We start from the raw sequence: 21,818 nt of genomic DNA, 5'->3' as shown, positions 1-21,818 counted from the left end.
TGTCTGTGCATACAGCCTACATGGGTCACTTCTCAGCCAGTGACTGCTGGTTGTTCCTCTGAGGAAAGGTTTGCTGCATCTGTGTCCTTGCCCATGAACTTCATGGTGAAACAGATACCTGAGTATCAGTGTGTTATAGGCTAGAGGCAAATCCAATGTCAGCAATGGGCATCAGCTGAGTAGTTCAAATCAAAAGCTACAGGCAAATTTAGACTGCACATTAATTTAGCCCATGGTTTATTTACTGAGGGGAAAGCATCCACACATTTCAGGTTCTCTAGAAGATTTATCTCTATAAGACAGAGTTATGTGGAGACAATCTGCTTTAGCACCTCTCTCAAGAAGCACTTAACATGGAATCTCTTTTCTGTGATTATCTCTTTCATCAGCACTTTCCTAAAATACAGGAAAGGGAGAGAAACCCCTGCGGAGCCGACAGGGATCACAAGACTGCATTCATGTTACACCAGGACAGCCACAAGAGAAGTCTTAAAATTAGGTATCAAAGGAGAAAGACTAGAAAGTACTCCAGTCCAGACAGGCTAAAGCATGAATCCATGGTACATCACATAATTTTAGTTCAGGATTATTAGTTTATTCCTATATGTAGTGACACAAAGCTCATTTTTCTGCTTATATAGCACTTAGAGTTCATATAAAAATACACTGACGTTTAAAGGCTGAACAAAACCTGGCATGTTTGAGACAATGATCTACATTCACTTCCAAATATTCATCTCTACACTCTTCCAAACTAAAGCAGCTAAGGTGAACTATGAATGAAGAGTTACTTTTTTTTTTCTTGAAGAGTCTAAGAAGCTACTTCAAAAGGAAGCGAACATTTCAAATGCTATATAAATACTATGATTTTAAGGTAATGTCATATTGTTGATCAGTCCAGGTAATCTCCACATAAACATGGAGAAGTCAAATATGAAAATATACTACCATCTTTCTATAACATCTCTGATAAAGCTATATCCTTCCATGGACTCAGGAGTTTCTTTGATGCTCAATACTCAAAAGCCATAGTCTGTAAAATATTTTCCCAAGCCCACAGCTTTCCACTTAGCTACAAATTTTCTTTAACAAGTGACTATGAACACCTCTGTGCTCAGAGTGACAAATGTGTTTCCTTGTTTCCTCTCTGCAGATTCCATGTAGGAAACATCACCAGCACAGCACAAGGCATGTCACAAAGCTACAGCTTCCAAGAGCTTTCAACACAGAAATAAGCTTCCATATTTCTATTCCAATTTGATGGTTCTTTTCTCAATTTGTGTCAAAAGACAAACCTCATCCAGTCTCTCAGCAGTCCACTCCAAATGGCACTGCTGAGCTCACACAGGCTTGATGCACAAAGCTACCAAGTCTGACATGAGTTACTGTCCCTGTTCCACAGACTTCCACTCTGCCAGAGCAGCCAGGGGGAAAATAACAGGGTTCCAATCTGCTTGGAAGGGTTTTATTTTTCACTCCTCAGTATTCATACTCAAGCATTTATTTGGTACAATCATAGTCATCATGCTAAATTGGCAGAAAACTGAGATTGCTGATTTATTCCTATAGCAGGAAGATTCAGATAACAGCAAGCAGCACAACATACAATTCAACAGCAGCATGTAACTTCTGCACCCAAAATTTTATGGAGAGAGTTGTCTCATGTGCAGTGGTTTAGCTTTATCAATTTGAGTTTGTCAGCTAACACACCAAATAATGTGGTGGGTTTAGTGCTGGCTAAAATCACCAGTGCACTTACTCATTTTTTTGTAGTATATTTTGGTAGTATATTTTCATATTTGACCTCTCCTTTACCTCTCTCCCAGCTGCTACAGTTCTCCCTTCTCCAAGCTCTCTGTGGGCTCCTGGGCCTCCATTCCCTTCCATCTGCTCAAGCCTGGAAGTAAACCTGGGACCTGCACAGCTCTCACGAGCACCAGTTCCATACAAACTAAGTTTTACTGCTGCTTTTCAGCATCTGAGCCACAACTCATGGGCTGATTCATCTGAGAATACCTTGCCAGCTCCTTGCTTGATTCTGCTTGAGGAGAGCAGCAGCAGCAGCAAAAAAGGTCACAACTGCCACTGTTTCAGCATGCACATTTTATATGCTGAAAGAGTTTTTGCAAGAGTTAGTGCAGATGGAACCAAAAAATCCTTGCTCCAGGATGCTGGCAAGGAAAACTGTTCCCTCTACTGACATGTTGGCAAGGAATTTTTTTTTTTTTTTCTTTTTTCCCCCCTTCTTACACCAGCACTTTCATATTGGAAATTCTCCCTGCAACAGGATGCTGGCCAGAGTAACACAGGCCACAAGCATCCTAGAGATCCTAAAGCTTCCTTGTTTTTTTATTTGCCTGACAATAACACTGAAATCTTTCAGTATCATCCTCATTGACTGCATTAAACATCAGTAAGAATTACTTCCAATACATAAATTTTTCCCTCTCTCACTATCACCTTTATAGAGACAGAATTTTAGGTACATGAGCTGTTCTACCATGAGGTTAGGAGATACCTAGATTTTTGTTTCATACTTATGCAGAGAGATTAATTGTGTACGGGGTGTGTCACCGACACATCCTGTCTGTTCAGATTAACTTTCCTCCTTAATCCAGATCCCAAACTCAATTTTGAAGCAAGAACATTCTGAGTTTGGCTGCTAACATGCTACAAGCCACTAGATCAGGGAAAAAAACCCTCCACTTCACAATGTACTTGTAATAAAGGATGGCCTGGAAGAGCTTACTCTCACACTCTCAGACATCACCTGACACAGAAGACACAGCTTCTAGCTGGTAGTCCACACTTCCTGTAGCATTAGACAAGCTGCAGTGGAAGAGGGAACTAAAAGTCTCAATTTTTTCTCATCTTAGACCCAGCAACTGAGGCTACTGGAGCCTACCCATAGCTTAAAAATCTCCACATTCACATTATCACATCCCTTAGTGTGCTGTACACTACCTCACAGCAGGGTTTATTGGGTTAGGATCACTAACTGCATGAATTTTAGGCAAGACTAGACTTGAGACATGGGTCCAGAGTTTTCTGCCTCTGACAATACTAATTTATATCTGCTTTATAGGCCTTGCACCATCTACCAAGGTGTCTTTTGACTTCAGACAAGAGTCATGGTGATTTTAGCAGCAGCATTTCACAATCAAGGTCCTGCACAAACAGTTATTCCTGCAAGATGAAAGCAGCCTCCCTGGACAGCAAGTAACTGTAAAGTTAGTGCTCTATGCCCTTCAGATTAGGGAAACTGCAGATTTGTTTTCATTATGGGAAATAAACTGATTAGCAGATGGCTATTCATTTTTCCCTCTCTGTCAACTCTAATAAAATATAAATGGAAAATATAAATAGAAATCTTACTTCAATTAACATTCAAAGAGTTGAATGTTTGATCTCAAAAAATTTTGAATTTTGATCTCAAAAAAAATCAAAATTCCTGAACATTAAGTATATGGTTTGTACAAATTAAGTAAATTAATCTTTTAAAAAGGACGTTTGTTTTTGCACTTGACTGATAGCATGCAACATGATTAAAACACATTGACCTCCAAGCTTTAAAAAGATCACTGAAGATTTACTTAGACATTGGACCCACTTAGCTAGGTTTTACCAACTGAGCAGATATTCTTCAGGCTACACAAGTGCAATTTCTTGACTTTATTTCACCTTAGTGTCTTTATCAACATGGCAAACCACAATAGGGTTTTAGATAATAAAAAAGTCAAGAAATGAGGTCCCACTTTCAGCTTGCCACACTCTTCAGGGCCAGTAAGTCAGAAGCTTTTGCCTAGATTTTGTTTCCACATTTATGCAGCATGCAGTGGAATGTGCTTTTGAAACAGGCAGAAATGAGCTTGTGCAGGAGGCACTCAAGTGTGTGCTGCAAGAAGAGTTAGCGATGACCTGCCTTTCTGCATTTGGTGTTCCATGTCTTGCATCTCCCACCATTTCTCTGCCTGCTCTACTTTGATTATAAACACTTATTTGGTGTTCCTCACAACAGACCAGGGAGGTCTCAGCTGCAAGGGCCTTCCCAAGGGCAGCATAATGTGAAAAACAGCTCTGCAGGGGATTTACAGAACTAGAAAAATACATGGAAAGTATTTGCTCTGTAAGCTGTTGGTCAGAAATCACTGCAAAGGACAAAAATCACCATTACATTGGTGCCCTCCCCTCCAGATTCAGCAGATGCTACCTTAATGCCAATGTGATCCAGCCTTGCTATAAAACTGTACAAAAAATACCACAGCATTTCAGTGCATTGCTATTTTGTTATCACAAAATGTATGCCTTCTTGATCCCCAGCTATCATCTGCCCAAACTACCATCAGCAAATACATTCTCCCAGACTCAGAGAGATTAGGGAAAGCAGGCTACAATAATTTCCTTCTCTTCTCAAACCCAGCAGACAGAGTAGCAGCCCTTCCTGCTCCAACAGACCAATGAAAAAAGTGTGAAAAATAACTGTATTGTAGAAGCAAACACAAATTCAGACCAAATGGGAGGCCTGTGGAGCAAGGCACATAGTCTGTGAGTGCTTGCCTCTCACTGGGAACATGCCTCTGGTCAAGAAAATACTTTAACATATGTGTAAGACACATTGCAGTCACTGAGCCTCAAAATTATTAAATTCTTTCCTGAACAACAGCTTAAAGAAGAAATAAAATATTCTCCACTATTTTCATAGTTTATTCCAGAAGAGGCTTCCTTGATTAGAATAATACTGTTTGTGTTATAACTGTTTGACTCATGTCTTGAATTCCCTGCCATACAGAGTTTTCTCAAAGAACACCGGGAAATTATGAAATAAGAATTTGTCTTAATGGCCATTTCCAGTCTTGCAGTAAGGCAAGTTTCTCCTAAAAAATAAACATGATAAATTGGTATCTAGAAAATCCAGTCAGCTATTAAAAACACATTCTGTATATAAGAATAAGATCTAGACATTTCATTCCAACCCCAGGGTCTGGAAAGGGATGGACATGAAGTCCACAGGTCCTGCCATTCCCTGTATGTTCCTGGCCTCTGATTCCCTGCCTGCTAACACAATCACTATCTCAGCTGGCAAACCCACACATCTGTTTTCCAAAGCCAGGCTTGCCTGCCATGCTCAAAGTGCTTGGCTCCTACCTCAGCTAGAGTTCCAGAGCTCACGAGGAATCACAGAACTAAGAAAGGTCTCCCACCTTACCCCCATGGCCATCCCTTGGGTGGCTGCCTAAAGCAGGTCAGAGCACTCTTCAGCCCAGGCCATCAGCAGCAGCTCCCAACCTTCCCAAGGAAATCTCGGAGTCCAGATCACCCAGCCACAGGAAACCGTGCCTGGTCATGGGACCTGGCTCACAGTCCATATTGCCAAGAATTTTCCTCATCACATAATGCAAACCCTCCAGGGCTGCTTTATCACCACACAATGCCCTGCAACTTGCACAGCTTCTAATCTTTTAGAACTTCTTAGTTATTTCACCCCAAAAGAAAGAATTAAAGAATTTTAAAGCCGAGATTGAAGTTTTACTGTGTGAAATTAATTCAACCAAACACTGCAACCCAGTGGAAGCTCCAGACCTCTTTAAATGAGCCCCTTCAGCAGATAATGTCTTTTTAATCAGTTTGATGCTCTGATAAATCTACTCTTATTTCCTAGCAGGGAAAAAAAGGAGCAACTGAGTTGATGCTTGCTTGAAACAAAGTATTTTGAGATAGAAGCTATTTGTGTTCATAAACCCCAGAAAGCCTCTAATTTAGAAACACAGGCAAATCCTTTCTATTCCAACTCCATAAATCTGTTTGTCTAATCCTGGGATATTTTGAGAGATTTTATGATAGCCCATGTGCATATCATTCCACTTGTCTGCACAGCAAAATTTGCTTGAGTACACAAAACATATAGCAACTTGTTGGGCTGAGTAATAGTAATAATCCATCTAATCACAGTCAATTCAGCTGCTGGTTGCTTATGGGCATCCTTTACACATTAATTTAAAGACTGAATAAGCAAGATCAGAGCAGCTATTTAACAAAAGCATGCTCATAAAGCTCCTCTAAGCACCCAACACTCATTTTCAGAGGCTTGTGATCTGGGAGCATGCTTTTAAAACAAGTTTACCAGCTTTAACCTTTCTGCTTGTCATCAGAAATACAAGTGAGGAGAATTTTATCTCATTTCTTACTAAATGATACACATTTCTGAACACTAATTTGGGCATCAAGAAAAAGGACACTTGTACACAAACAATGAAGTGGAGATTTTTGGTTTGTGGTTTGACTTTTTTCTTAAATAAATCATGTATTATGCCCACTCTCCAGTCTCAACTTGCCTTATTTTCAGTCAGAATTGCCCCAGTGAGGTGATGGGGTAGAAAGTGAGGTGATGGTGCCCCTTTTAGACTGAAGGTCTAGTGGGCACCATCAGTCTTTCATTAAGAAATATTTCTTGCTTTAATGTGTTTGAGTAGGAAAACCACACATTAAGTGGCTGAGGTTTTGGCCCATAGTGAGTGCCCACTTTTTCAGCTGTTTTCAGATGTGTTCACAGATGTGAGTGGCAGCAGAGGTCACCATCACAGAACTCATGGCCCACTCAGGTCACCACTGCAAACCCTGACTGCTTAAACCTGGTGACTTGTGTGCCTTACATTGTCACAACAGGGAAAAAAAACAGGGCATGATCTTGTGGCTTTCAGGGTGGATGTGCAAGAACTAAGGGTCCAGTTCCTTCAAACTGGGTGGACAAGCATGTCACAAAATGTGAAACAAGCACTCCATGTATGGTGTGTCAGGAGGTGCTCTGGCAAAGCACACGGTTACTAAACATGACTCCAGATTTATCTCCAACCTCAACAGGCAAAGCTAATGAGAAGATAATTGATTCGTCCCCCAAGACAACAAAACAGCAGTTTGCTCCAGAAGAAGGTTTCTTCAACTCATTTCTTCAACTCTAAAGGTGTTAGAAATCAAGCATCAGAAGTCCCCTCAGCCTTTCCAGGAGGAGCATCAACAATAAATCACAAGTGAGTTCTGTGAACACTCAAGTGGACACATGAAGGCCTAAGAAACACCATCCACTGAGAAAGAAATCCCAGCATGTGAGAGAAAATGACTCCTCCCAAGTTCTTCCTGGCTTTTTGCTTTAAAGGCTGAGACAGTGAATGGAGACAAAAATTACAAGAATAAAAACGAGATACAGTGCAAAAACTGAGCGGAAGTGTCACTGGCCACAGATGCCTCTGTATGACAGCAGCTCTTCTGCAGAGTGAAGAAAACTGTTCTGTTAATTGTCCTGCTGTAACAACCCCAGAAAAATGCCGTTCAAGAATCAGGCCTTTTTGTGATAGAGCTGTACTGGTCAGTGAATTGTTTCCCCGCTGACCACAATACCATCACAGGAGGTGGTTCAGGAAAGCAGAGATCAGTGGAAGCAATGGTGTTAAATCACTGATTGAACCAGGGTAGGATGTTTTACTGGAACATTTGTCATGAGGGGTAGGCATGCATCAAAAGGTCCCTTTCTTAGCTCCAATATCACATGCAGAACCTAAATTTCAAAATTCCAGTTGGAAATGCAGTTGTATACATTACTTTCCCCTTCTTCTAACTGGTAAAGAGATACTAGCAAAATTCCTAGCTCTTCACAGGATACTACCTTCATTTAAAATCACTTCTTTACACATGACTAGGGATGTGTTAAGTTCTTGAGTATACTTCTAGTTAATATAAATTTGTGTCAGTGTCAACATCCAAACTGTTGATTTATAGAGCAGGAAAGTATCTGGGCAATGAACTCTGCTAGCACTGGCTACAAAAATTTAGCATCTAATTATAATATATTAAAAATTATCACCTTTTGATCAGTAAAGATACCATTATTACATCATTGCTATGCTATATTGCAACTGGGTTTCTCAAGGACACTTATTAATCACCACAAGATTCATAATATTCCAGTTACTATTACTGTACCACTGCAGAAGTAAACAGAGATTGAGAAACCAAGTATCTTGCCCTCAGATCCCTTAAATAGTCTGTGGCAGGTTCAAAGTGTTCTTTATAGCAAAGAAAAGGCAGCTTAATAGCTAAGCACCACATTGATACTTGGGAGATCTGAAGTCACTTCTTTCCCATACACCTTTTGTTTTGTGTCTGGCATGCTTCCAAATATATCCAGGTTCATCCTTAGTACAAGTGGGTGAAACTAATTAAACAGGAGCTGGATAAACATAGAAAGTGTTAAAGTAACCCAGCCACGCACAGCCCAAGCCAGTACTGTTTGTGCAGTAATGTTGTTTTTCATATGTATGAAGGGAAAAACAATTCTTCTTTTAATTGCCAACTGCTTAGTCCTAGACAATAGGAACTAAAGCACAGGTTAATCCAAGGAGATTACATACCACCCCCAGTGCAGGTACACAAAGCATCTTATTCCACCTATCCTTTCAAAGTAGAAAATGACTTCACATCAAGGCAGTTTGGGAGCCCGAAGAATGTGGGCAAGTTTGTGCTGGTGCACTTCACATCATGACTTGCTGCTTGTGCCTATCAGTGCCATGTGGATGGTCCTACACCCCTCGGTGAGTGTGCAGCTGCTCCTTGGCAGCACAGGCATTGGGACACAAAGAAATACACAGAAGGCTCTGCAGGAAGACTTGTGAATGCTGGTGGGACATAGCTAGCCTCCTCCAGCAGAGAGAGGCTTTAGGATAAATGTTCATTCCCATGTGCTTCAGCAGCAATGCCACCACCCCACCTCACACTAATGGGGGAAACAGCCCACAGAAGCAGCAATATGGATCTTACTTAGTCTTATTGAATTAAAGATGTGACAGCAAAGATGTAACAGAGGGATCTTGGCTTTGACTCCACAACTCCTTCAGTTCTGTGCTATCAATAGAATTATTCAAAAATTTGCTTAATAAGAGAATACACCCCCATGCATGTCGGCTCCTAATACACTGTTTTGTTTTCAGCCTGTCTTTGGTAGCTTCTTGGGGCTGCGGCAGTACATATCACACATTAGCTTCAACCTTTTCATTCAATCAGCTATCATATATTGAAATACCTTCCCTTGTCAACAAGAAAGAAATATTTAAGATTAAGAGAGAGGACCCCTGGGTAAGGCTTAGAAAAAAGGTATAGGAAAGATTTGGCTCTTCAAGCTCTCCTGTATATGTTCTTCTGCAGCTCTCCCAGTATCACTAAGCCTGTTCTTCTCAGGGGAATTACATTTGATAGCATATTTAGTTCACAGGCCTAGCACAGTTACATTAAACAGAGGCAGCTGATAAAACATTACATCTCCCTCCCCCTGGTACTCCATTTGCTGTGATGTAAAAGGCAGACACCCCATAGAGAAATTAATCAGAAAGAAGGGGAATGAATCTAAAGAGTGAAAATTAAAGACCCCATGACATCTACATCCATCTACTACATCCAGATGAAACTGTATCCAAAACTCAAGGATGTATTAAGATCTTTCCGAGAGATGGAAGGGGTTACAGAATTCAGTATATTATCATCAATATAAATTACAGTTGTTTAAATGGAAAGAATTCTCTTTGCTCAGCAATGAAGCTCCACAGAGAACACAATGTCTTTTAGAAGAAAGTACACTTTTTTTGCTCTGCAAACTGAAGAAAAAGACTTCAAGCTAAAGGACAGCTCATATAGAGGCAATATCAGTCTAACTTCAGTAAAACCACACTGCTTTACCTTCAGTAAGGATATAGCCTAAGTATCTACATTTCTCCCATAAAGGGAAATCTACAGAGGTGTCTGTGTTCAAAAAAACCCACAAACCAACAAAACAACCATAACTGTGTGTCCTAATTGAATGGTCAGTTCCTCCCCATTTGGTCTAATGCTCTCGAAGCTTTTCAACACCAAATCTATCCCAACATAAAGAATTCCTATAACTCTTTTAAGGGCATCTTGATTTCCCTTTATCCCTTAACCAGATACTCATCTATCAGAATCCCTGAAAAGACATTTGCAGAATCAAATGGTGCTCTGTAAGGGAGGGATTCTAAATGTTTTAGCTAACAAATTTGGCTGGAATGGATTAACCTGGATAGAATGTGAAAGAAGCAATCTTGGCTTTAAGCACACATGAACTACTCTAGCCTTTGTAGACTTCAAATGGTAGCAGGGAGAATATATTTAACCAGCAAGGAAAATTGCAAGACATGGACAAAAGTGAATGGACCATGCAGCCTCTTTTAAACCATCATGTAGGTATGCAGGTTTTATTTGCAACACCCTAACTTAATGCCAGGGTTTAAATTTATGGTCTGTGAGCAAATGTGCAAGAAGAACCTCGTGAACTCTTACAGACAGTACCACATTTATGAAGCAATGCTCAGATTACAGCTTCCTCAAAAAGGAACTTAGTAGAGCAGGGTTTGAAATGCTACTTTCAAATCTGTTAGGCTTGATTCAGGTAGACCTGAATTTGAAGTGTGGAGCAGAGAAAGACCCTTAAATTAATCACATCCCTCCACAACACAGGATACAGAGTAAATATATCACCTTTCCTGTAAAGATATATCGCTTCAGGTGTTTGCAGATGAATAAGCCTGAATCAACCATGCAAGCCTACTTACTTTACCAAAATCAAAACTTAACTTCATTTCAAACTCACTTATTCTAGAGACACACAGCAGCCTTAAATCACTTTAAGGGGAGATGGAAAAAAAAAACCTACAGGAGAATACTGCTTCTATTCTCAAAATAAGAGCATTACTCCAATCTTGGTAGTTCTGGGTGAGAGATCAGAATTGGGCCTTGAAAGATTATTAAACAAGTATTAAAGTAAAGAGGACTATATTGCATGTTCCTTCTAGAAAGTCTCATACTTTGTCTCTCAAATCCAGCAAGAGGCTGCACACCAGAAGACAGGAAATTCTAAGTTTAGTCAGAGCTGACTTTCAAACCACATCATCATTTATTCAGAGAGAAAATACCTTCATGCCTCCTGTTGTTGCAGACTGTTGAGATGAGGAGAATACAATGTTCTCCTCTTCAGAAAGGACAGTAACATCACACTGAGGGTGGGAAGGGTCTGCTCACGTATTAAAGAATCCTGTTCGTAGCCACACTCCAGTAAAAAAAATAAAATTATATCATGATACAGACTGCAACAAAATAGTAAGACAGATAATTTTCCCATTAGTTGCTATCCAAGCAAGCCCACTACTTGACAGTAACAGCTTTGGTACAGTCCTGCCTAGTTCAACTTTCTCACTTTATCTCTCTAAATTCTCCTTCTGTTTCCTTCACTTTCACAAAAGTTTCCTCACCTTTCTCCCACTGCATATGCAAAAGAAAGAAAAACTTACTGGCTGTCCAGCCCCTGTGTTCTTCAGAAAAGCCCCTCTGAGCCTCTCAGCTCATAAGGAGCTCCCTGCCTAAACCAGCCCCTAGAATCATAGAATAGGCCAAGTTGGAAGGGACCCATCAGTATCACTGGTTCCAGCTCCAGCCCAGTCCCCAAGCAGTCTCTGGTAAGAATGTGACAGACATTTCATTTAACAAATTTCTCTAGATCATAGAATCACTCAGGTTAGAAAAGACCTTTAAGATCATTCAGCCCAACCATTACTCAGCATTGCCAAGACATGTCCTTAAGCATGACATCCATACATCTAAATACCTCCAGGGGTGGTTACTCCACCATCTCCCTCAGTAGCCTGTTCCAATGCTTGACAGCCCTTTCTGTGAAGAAATTTTTCCTAATATCCAATCTAAACCTTCCCTGGCACCTTGTGGCAGTTTCCTCTCATGCTATTGCTTGTTGGCTGGGACAAGAGGCCACCTTGCTCCACCTTCCTTTCAGGCAGTTGTAGAAGACAGTAAGGTCCCCCCGAGTCTCCTTTTCTCCAGGCTAAACACCCCCAGCTCCCTCAGCTGCTCCTCATAACAATGGTACTCCAGACCCTTCTCCAGCTCCATTGCCTTTCTCTGGACTTGTTCCAGCACCTCAATGTCTTTGCTGAAATGAGGGGCCCAGAACTGGACACAGCACTCGGGGTGTGGCCTTACCAGTGCTGAGAACAGGGGGACAATCACAGTCCTGGTCCTGTGGCCATGCTATTCCCAGTGCAGGCCAGGATGCCACTGGCCTTTTGGCCACATGCACACACTGCTGGCTCACAGCAACAGCAGCCCAGGTCCTTTGCCACCGTGCCATTTTCCAGCCACTCTGTCCCCAGCCTGTAGCGCTGCAGGGGGTTGTTGTGACCCAAAGACAGGATCTGGCACCTCACCTTGTTGAGCCTCATACATCTCGCCTTGGGCCCATTGATCCAGCCTGTCCAGAACCTTCTGTGGAGCCTCCCTACCCTCCAGCAGATCAACACTCCCACCCAACTTGGTGTCATCAACAAGGATGACTGAGGACACCCTTAATCCCCTCATCCTGAACACTGATAAGATGTTAAACAGAACTGGATCACTACTTACTAATAGATGAGACACTCAAGAATAAAAATTCCTCCCAGCATTACAGTGTAATAGACTTCCAACACCACCACCAACAGAATAGCAAACCACATGAAAGCACCAGGACTATGACCAAGACTGTTCCAGGACTTATTTCAAAGTGATGAGATACATCTTGGGCTGTGGCAACACCTGTGAGACCGAGGTGTCCCTTTCTACATCTGCAGGGATAGCAGTGTGCTTCCTGGTTACATCAAAGGAAAGAACATGTCAAAAACAGTGTTCAAGTAACATCATTTAGTAGAAATATTTATGCTGCAATTTCTGGGAGTTAAGAAACATTCCAGATACATCCTACAAATGTTATTAGGCTGTTTTTGTAAAAGTAGGAGAGAAAAGGATGAGAACGCTTGTAACAAATGTTCTTGACATATTAAGCTAAGAAGATTATCTATGCTTAAATATTCTTTGGAGGATGTTGGTTTATTTACCTTATGAAAGACTTACATGGACTAGATCTTAGTTCAGATCAGCACCACACATGTGAACACTCTGCAAAACATTAACTAAGTGAAATAAAGCAAGCTGGAAGCTTTCATATGTTTCTGACTCTGTATAATGCCAGGTTTTTCTAAGTTAACTCTCACTGGCTTACTCTTGCCATTTCCCTTGATTATTCTTTGCTTTAGCCTTACAAACCAATAGGCTTTATTTAATTGCTATGTTCAATACTATGGTTTCTTTTTATGTTAACATCACAAGGACAGTGGGAGGACATCTATTTTCTCTACCTTTAAAAAGAATTTCTGGTGCCATGGGCACTTGCTGAATTGAAATGCGGAGGGCTTTTTGCCCTTGGCACATTAAGCCATTCCTTAATACAGTAGGCAAACAATAATTAAGATAAAGACTTCGGTATATGAATAACTTTCACTACGCATTAGACTTCACTCAAGGGTTAATAATCTGCCCAGGGTTGAGGTCTGTGTGAAATGTCAGGAAGCTGTAAAGGGGGGGTCTATTCTAGCTTTCAACACCAGCAAATAAAACACCTTATTTTAACAAGATCACAAAGAAGAGCAATGCAATGCTGTTGCTACCACAATTTTCTGCCTGAATGTGTGTCTATGTGTATAATAAAATTAATCATTTCATCCACATCAGCTTTCTTCAGGAATGTGACAATATCCAATTGTAAAAATATCAGTGAATTCCTACCCGAGGCATGTTGAGGAGAATTCAGATTTGTTAGTGTTACACTGATAAGCACCCATTTCTCAGAGGCACATTTTTGTCCTGTAAAGAACATTTCTGTATTTGATTCAAAAACTTTTGGGCAGGTCCAGACAATATTATCCTGGAAGCTGTGGGATGTGGTTTATCTTCCAACAGCCAGAGTGGGGAACAAGGAGCCAAGACAGTCTTGCCCCCCTAACCCGTGTGCCTTTGCTTTTCCTCAGTTTACCCTCAATAGCACTCTTCTAATAATAGCTTGCTTTAATATTTGCAAAACATACTGAATGCATGTCCTGTGCATGTAAATATGTATACAAATGATTTCACAGCAGGGTGCTCAGCTCTCAAAAGTGTTTTGACATGGCCTGCAAACATGAGAAAAGGCTTAACTGAAAACTTCTCATACTAAATACTTCAGCTCAAATTAACAATTTGCATTGGGATACTTCACACCCACTTCAGGCTAAGTCGTATTTCAAACTAACATAACTTTTTGCACTATGATGAGAATAAGAGGACTCCAGTAGGAAGTACACACATCAGCACTTTCTTCTCCTTTTAAGTATAGTGCAGGCTTTGAAGTAGCAAAAAATAAGAACAGGTGTATTTTGTAAACAAATTTCTACATCAACTTTCAAGACTACCCTGCAAAGTAATGAAAATATTCATCTTCATTATTGTAAAGAGTAACATAAATAAACAATTATTCTCTTTTTTTTTTTTTGCAGAGATATTAGGTTGATCAGTTAGGCCTATTGCAGAAAGACTTGAATTAGTCTGATTAGTCTCAGCTACTTAAATTCAGAAGCAGATGCCTCACTTTGCAAGAGTGGTGATTAAAGGCTGCATTCACAAAAAAAATTGGATTACGCACACTTAAGACAATACCTACCATTTTTCAGCTCTTCCCCTCACAGCAGATGGCCTGTACAATTACTGACTTCAAAAAATTCTCACTAGAACTCCTCCAAGGCTCCCCTCACTTTTTGAGACAAAGGTATGTGCAAGTCAAGACTATTTTCAAATTTTCTTCTCATATTGAGGCTCATCATGCAGGTCAAGAAAACCATTCACACAGGATTGTAAATCAAAATACAGTGCCTGAACATTCCCAGAAGAGTCACCCATATGGCTACTAGCAGCAAGGGAGAAGCAGAATAATAACATAAGAGCCTTGGCAGCAAATAAAATCCACATCTCACCCTCACAGCACTCCAGCCAGCTCAAGCAAGTGAGAAAGCCAGGACTGAGAGATACAAAATGGCTCATTATCTACCCCAGAAGGCACAGCACTGCCAAGCCGCTCTTTATCAAGTCCTTAACAGGTGTAAAATTAGCACTTGTTATTAAAGACAATGGAGTTACATGTATTGCCAGCAGCCGAAGAAATGTGCTAGAATTGTTTTCACCTCCAGTTAATTCGGTACCATTCAATAATGTGCACGAAGCCCGTAAATTAGAGAAGTGCCTCCTGAAGCATGGCAGGGAGCTAAGACAGTGTGAGCAGCCTTTCTAAAACACAGGTGATTTCCTCAATGAAGGACTGAGGACCAAAACCTCTTTTCATCAATACTGATGTAAGTTCAAACAAATTGCATTTGCCTGAGTGTGCTCTCAGGTAAACCTGTGCCAGTGTAATCTCCAACCAGAACCTGGAGCTGTCAGAAATCCTCATAAGCAAATGTCAGGACAGCGCTGTTTGCAGCTTTTATAACCCCACAGAGCACAGACTGGCTGGCTGCACCAATATTCTCTCTTCTCAGCTACTTGCAATTCATTCCTGGGAATAAAGCAGAGAGAGGTGGTATTTACTGAGCAAAACCCTATTTCAGATGTACCTCATTATAGGCAGATCTCATTATAGGCAGATGACCTCAGGTTTAGGACAAGAAGTCACTGAATCACTCAGGACTGTGTATCTTCATTCTGTTCTAATACCATGCTCAGCTCTGAAAGCAAATTATTTAGATACATACTGCACATAGGAATGCATCTAACTGCTGAGCCGTATTATTTAATAGCACTGTACAACTCACTACTCTCCTCCTTTCTTCAGTAACTGGGAGAAGGATTGGCCAACGTCAAACAAATCTGATCAAGGACAGAAATCTCAGTGATAATTACATTCCCACAGGGTTTCATGAAAACTGGCAGTGAGATAGAGGAGGAAATTAACTTCTCCACCAAGGGGAGGGAAGTCAGGCATCTCACTATCCCTGTGGCAGCAATTGGCCAGGCAGCCAGCACACAATTTGCTCTGCACTAGCCAAGGCACACGCTGCCTTTTGTCTGCTGGGACTGTCACTGGGAGCATGTCAGGAGATCAACTTTAGTGGGAGGCATTTTTAAGCCCATAAGAAACCCTGCTTCTCCTGCCAGATACCATGCACAGCCTGAAGTGCAAACCATGGGACAAAGCTTTCTTGCTTTAATATTAATACTGAGTCTGTTCCTGGTGTGTGTGGGAATGGTGCTGGTCTAGTGCAGAACAATCAGCTCAGAGAGAGTTTCTAATAGCTGCAGGTTCTCTTCTGCTGTAGTGTTCTGCAGTTTTCCTACCGTCATTTTATGATGCAGACAGAACATGTCTGAAAGCCAACATGTATACCCAATATAAAAAGCAAACTTTCTATTCAAAGGCCACTGGACAAGTTCAGGTTTGGACAAAACGGGTGCCTGTTTGCTAAGGTATGAAACACCCTACCACTGTCCTTGGTTCGTCATGTATCTTAGAGGAGGCAAGAATCAACATAAAGCAAATAAAAAGAGCAGTTTCTTTTTATACAGAGCAAGTCTCCAGCTCTTGTTGGATTGATAGGTGTGGTGAGTCACCAGCACATTGCCAGGGCTGTCAAGTTGTCACTTTAGCTGGCTGCAGTACAAAGCCGAGTCCTTCCACACGGTCACCACTCCCCTCTCTGCGTGCAAATAAAGACTACAGCCTTCTCACTCCTTTTTCCAAAAGCACAGGGAAATCTGTTATTTCTTCATCAGTCTCGCATCCCCCTGGGCAGTGGGAGTGCTCATCATCTGATGCATGTAAATGCTAACAAAACTCCCATCTTGACATTAAATGGTTTAAAACCTCTAAAATGGCAAACGCAGCGTAGTAATGACAAAAACTGGTAGGTTTCAGGTTTCCTACAGGATTCTGCCATGCTGGCACTGACATCTGTGATATTGCTAAACTAGACCCTGGACTTCCCAAGGACTGGGAACTAGCAGGAGAACTTGAGTTACAGTCTGGTTGCCACAGATATTTCCGTCAACCAGTGGAGCTGCTCGGTCATGCACTGACGCTCCCCAGCCTACGTGGGTGCACTTCAGAAAAGAAAAGGAGCAGCAGGTTCCCTAGAGGAGTTCGTGCCAGTGTGCTGCAGGCTGGCAAAACTCATCACTCATTCACTCTGATAAGATGATAGCACAACAAAGGCAAGGCTGATGCAACACCTTTGTAAACACAGAGCCACGCTGGCTTTGTTGAAGTATTGCCACATTTTAAACCTACATACAAACAGCAGAACCACTGCAGCGTGTTGCTGGGGTAGGCTGCAGCTAAATCACCCCCTGCAAAGCACTGGGGGCTCTGGGCAAGCAGCAACACAAGTGGCAGCCACTTGAAATGCAACAACTGGCACAGGTCCTCGAGGGCCACCAGCAGCCTTGCACCTCACTTACCATCAGCTGGAAAACTATTAACCAGCTGCATCCATGCAAAGAGCAGAGAGAGGCTTGTGCCAGGTGGAGGGAGGCAGGGCCCTCACGTTTCCAAAGGTTCCCAAAGGTTAGTTTGTGTATGGTGCTGTCAGACTGCTGTGCTCCTTTCCAGCCTGATTATTAGCACTGCTAATGGGGACAGGCCTTGGAGGACAAGGACTGTAGAGCTGAGTGCCTGGTGCACACAGAGCCAAGATTCCTGGCCACATTCCCAGCATATAGAGACCTATCTACTACATTAACAGATTTTATAACATCAGCAGTTGAAACAGGACATCCATAACGTGGAGGGGTTAACTTTACAAAAATTTTCAATCCTGTATTTATAATGAACACACGTGAAAAGTGATCTTTTGTTGCTATGGTAAACTAGTCAGTGTGTTGTCAGTGTATTGGAAGACCTTCCTTGCCTAGACCTGGAGAGATTTCCTAGTTCTGATTTTGGAGGAAAAATAAGTAAGACATGTCACTGAAGTTTAATGCTTTGATGCTATTTCAGGCACTGGTTTGGGTTGGGTCACCTGTCTATCAAGGACAAACCCATCAAGTAACTTCATTACCATTGCACAACACCTAATAGTAAAACTGCATTTACAACAGGATTATTAGTAAAGAAGAGCAGGAAGAGAGAAAGAGAGTTTAGATACTAAAGAACAAATCAGAGACCAAGTGAGGCACCCAAAGAGGCAACAGCAAGAATTGAAAATGTCCTACCGAACACTTAAAAACTGGGAAAAGGAGAAAACAGGGAAACCTTGTGTTTGCAAAAGTGTTTTAGAAAACTTCTACATCAAAGCTATACATAGGGGGGGTGCAAATGATCTGGTTGGTATGAGGCTGAGCAAAAATGTGACAAAGGATATAAACAGGGGAGCAACACACAGCTGGCCTCAATCTTCTCCACTCCCTTGTGCTTGCCCAGAATGCACGGCTTTGAAAAGAAGTGCACAATCCATGTACTGGTATTTTCTTCCATTATGGATGTATTTGTATATATTATTATATTTTCCTCCTTCTGTTTCTGTCTCCAAAAGCTGAATCAAAGCTCTCCATCATTTCCTGTTGCATAAGTAAATAACATTATCTTCTCTTTGAAAACTGAGCAGTTTGAAAATGGCATCCCATTGGGGCCTGTCTGCAGGGTTTCAGCTGCCGCAGCTGAATGTTTTGCTCTATTCAGCAAAGGACATTGGAAGAGACATATTTTTAAGAACTTTTATGTGCTCAATTTGAAGGCAAACACAGTAGTCCACTTTGTCCTTCCCTCTAGTTCCCTGTCTATTTAGGCTAAAAAATTGTGTTTGTACAGCACTTAGCCCCATGAGACTGAAGCCTTTAGGTACAAATGTAACTCATTTAAATGGTAATGTACAACAAAATGAGTGGCACTCTTCAAAACAAGCAGCATTTGTAAGTGTATCTCTGCCAGGTGCTGACAAATGGAGGGTCATGGTTGCAGGCAAAGGGAAAGGTCTCAGTGAGACAATATTTAGAAGTCAGTTTTTCCAGTCAAAGGCCAAACTCTAAAATGTCTGCTTATTTCTCTACTGCCTATGCCCTGAAGCACTGTGCCTGCCTCCCAGAGAGCAGCACACGAGGACTCCAAAGGTATTTCCTATACAAGGTCAGATCAATTAAAATGTGCTTTAAATAGAGTCACGAGAGCCAAGTGCAGAAACTCCACAGTCTGATTAGACCCCTGACACACTGAAGGGCAGAGCCTCAGACCATCTGCTGACCTCGGGTAGGAAAGCCAGATAACAAGGAGGTGGGACCTGCTTTTTCTGTACCCTGGGACTGAAGCTTTGCTCCTTCTGGTCATTCAATATTGCTTTAATACCAGAGGTGCCAGGACTTAACTAGTGACCTAGTTCTTTTCCTACTGAAGTCAACAGCAGAACTCCAAAACCTAGTCTCTCAAAAGTCAGGACAAGCTCTTTTAGGTGTCCCAGTGAGACCAAGCAGGAAAGGAGCTGCTGCTGTCCTTCTCCAGACCTGATAGGAAGTTTCAAAATAAATATTTACATTAAAGAAATAAATGAAGCAAAACCTTGGCAGAGTGAAGTTGCACTGGTTCACGCCAGGGCCTGGGCTGTCCACTTTGAAGACAAAGAAAACAAACAAAACCTGTCTCAGAGAGACCTTACAACCAAGATTTGAAAGGTCCTAGTCTCAAGAGAAAATATTAATATAAAAATGCAGCAAGTGAATTCAGTGCTACTGAATACGTGTTAATGCAGCAGAGAGATGGCAGAAATGTTATTTGTGTCTTCTGTAAGAGTATCCCTTTACTCTTCCCCCCCGCAGTGAGATGCAGTCCAGTGATACCTGCCCTTCTGTCTCATATGGGGGTCCCAGGAAAATACTAAAACCAGGAATTACCTGTCTCAAGCTAAATGCAGAAGCAAAAGACAAGGTTTAACAAGGTTAAAAACAGGCTGCTGAGGGAGTGCATCACCTGGAGTCCCTATGTGGGTTGCTTTGAAATATTCCCCTCCTCTTGGCTCCATGCTCCAGCTGTCCCAGCCGCCCTCCACTTGTGGAGAGGCTCTTGGGAAGGGGAAACAAGGAGTGAAGCCATTGGCTTCCCTTTAAGCTGCTCTAAGGTCACCGTCATGCCAAACACGCCCCATCATCCTGCAGCTCCCCTCAGGTCTGATAATAAATCTCTGAGCATTTACAGTGTCAAGGGTTATGTCTTATTCTTTGTATTCCACAAGCATATTTCTGCAAGTCAAATTCTGCATGGAGACATGAGATGTTACACACAGGAGCAGCCTGGAAGGCAGTTACTACTTTCTAATTTGCACTTGCGATATCATTTCACATTGGCAGAAATATTCTTTCCTTTCTCCTAAATACCACTGATAAATAAAATGTTTTTAGCAGGATTTTCATCTGGTGAAAGTCAAGGTAGCTCCGCTGAACCACTGCTAAAGGAATTTACACCATCTGAAGCCCTGGAGCAAAAAAAAATCCAAGTCAGTGGGATATAAGCCAAAATTGGAGTGTTTTGCTGGATACAAACCAGATTTACTTGCTTGCTTAAACAGGTGCCTAAGTGCTGTAGTGAAATGGGTCCCAAATATGAAAGCATTTTTTATTTATGTCCCCTTCTGCCAGCTTGGACATATGATACAGAGGTCATCTTATAGCTAACATTTTTGTCTTAAACCCTGACTATAGCCACACTGTAGAACAGCTGCCTGTGGAGTTATGTTCCACACATAACTTTAAAAATAAAATGCAACTGACTGGAAAACGTGGGTTTATAACTAGAAAGAGAATACAAGGGTACCTCAAAATAGATATAAATGAGACATTTTCTGCATGCTGAGAAAAGAACTCACAATCTTTTCTTTCTACTGCACTCTCTTTTGGTACTAGTGTTTCAATAATGTATTTACAGTGTCCTAGAACTGCCTTAGCTGGAACTGGTTAGACCAGAAGCACTGCATGGGAAAAGGGTTTACACATACATTAAACAAGTTTTTGTCTACAGAGCATCTTATTTCTCTATAGGGAATCTATGTTTGTACTAACTGCAATTCCAAACACTTGTAGCAATGTCCCCAGCAGGAACCCCATCTCCCAGGAGCAGTTTTATGTACTGAACCATGACCATTGAATGAGAAAAGGCAAAAGTAAGCTTAGAGACCATGTCCACAACACAAGTTCCTCCTCATTTTCTCCAGTCCCTGATCACCAGATGAGAGTCCTGCCTTCTAATTTGATTTCTGTTCCAGTCCATACTTCATCTGCTCCTGAAATAGGCCTGACCATGTGAGGACCTCTCCTCTTCTTGTCCTTCACACAAGCTCACCTCTGGCCTCCTTGTGAAACCTAGTGAGATGTGAAGTTTGAGGAAAAGGGAATTTGTGTCCCTGAAATTTACTCTTTAAGCTTTGAATCAGCATCGCACTCCAAAAAACCTGTCAATACTTTTTTCCCTCTTGTTGGGAAATAGGTGTGATGTGAGCTGCTTGATGAACTGAGCCATCAAGGGACCTAGAAAGTGTTGCCCCAGCAAGGAGAAGGTGAGGAATTTCATGGAAAGAACTACAAGCAAAGGAAAAAGTATTCCAGTGTGAACTATCTCTGCCAAAAGTTATTCAGGCAGCTCTCCAAAGCCAGTGGGTTTCTAAAGTTTTGTTTGATACTGTAACAAGCTCAACACAATCAGGTGTTTAAGTGTGCAATTTAGTGGCTGTTTTAAATCATCAAATTTAAATAGACAAGGAATGAAATAAAGCACCTATTTTAATTTTGAAATTTTCATCCATAATCTGATATAATTCTTTATAAAATAGACTCAAATAATAAACTAAGTATATATTTGTATAAGTTTTAGCTGGACAGAACTGCAACAGCTAAAACAGTAAGCTAAAATATTATCTCAAGTCTTGAGGTATGAAAGA

The sequence above is a fragment of the Pseudopodoces humilis genome, chromosome 7, assembly GCF_049639895.1.
Source record: "Pseudopodoces humilis isolate 2021_Gansu_Grassland_sample_001 chromosome 7, ASM4963989v1, whole genome shotgun sequence".
Lineage (NCBI taxonomy): Eukaryota > Metazoa > Chordata > Aves > Passeriformes > Paridae > Pseudopodoces > Pseudopodoces humilis.
The sequence above is the reverse complement of the archived record's forward strand: the minus strand, read 5'-3'. Positions refer to the sequence as shown.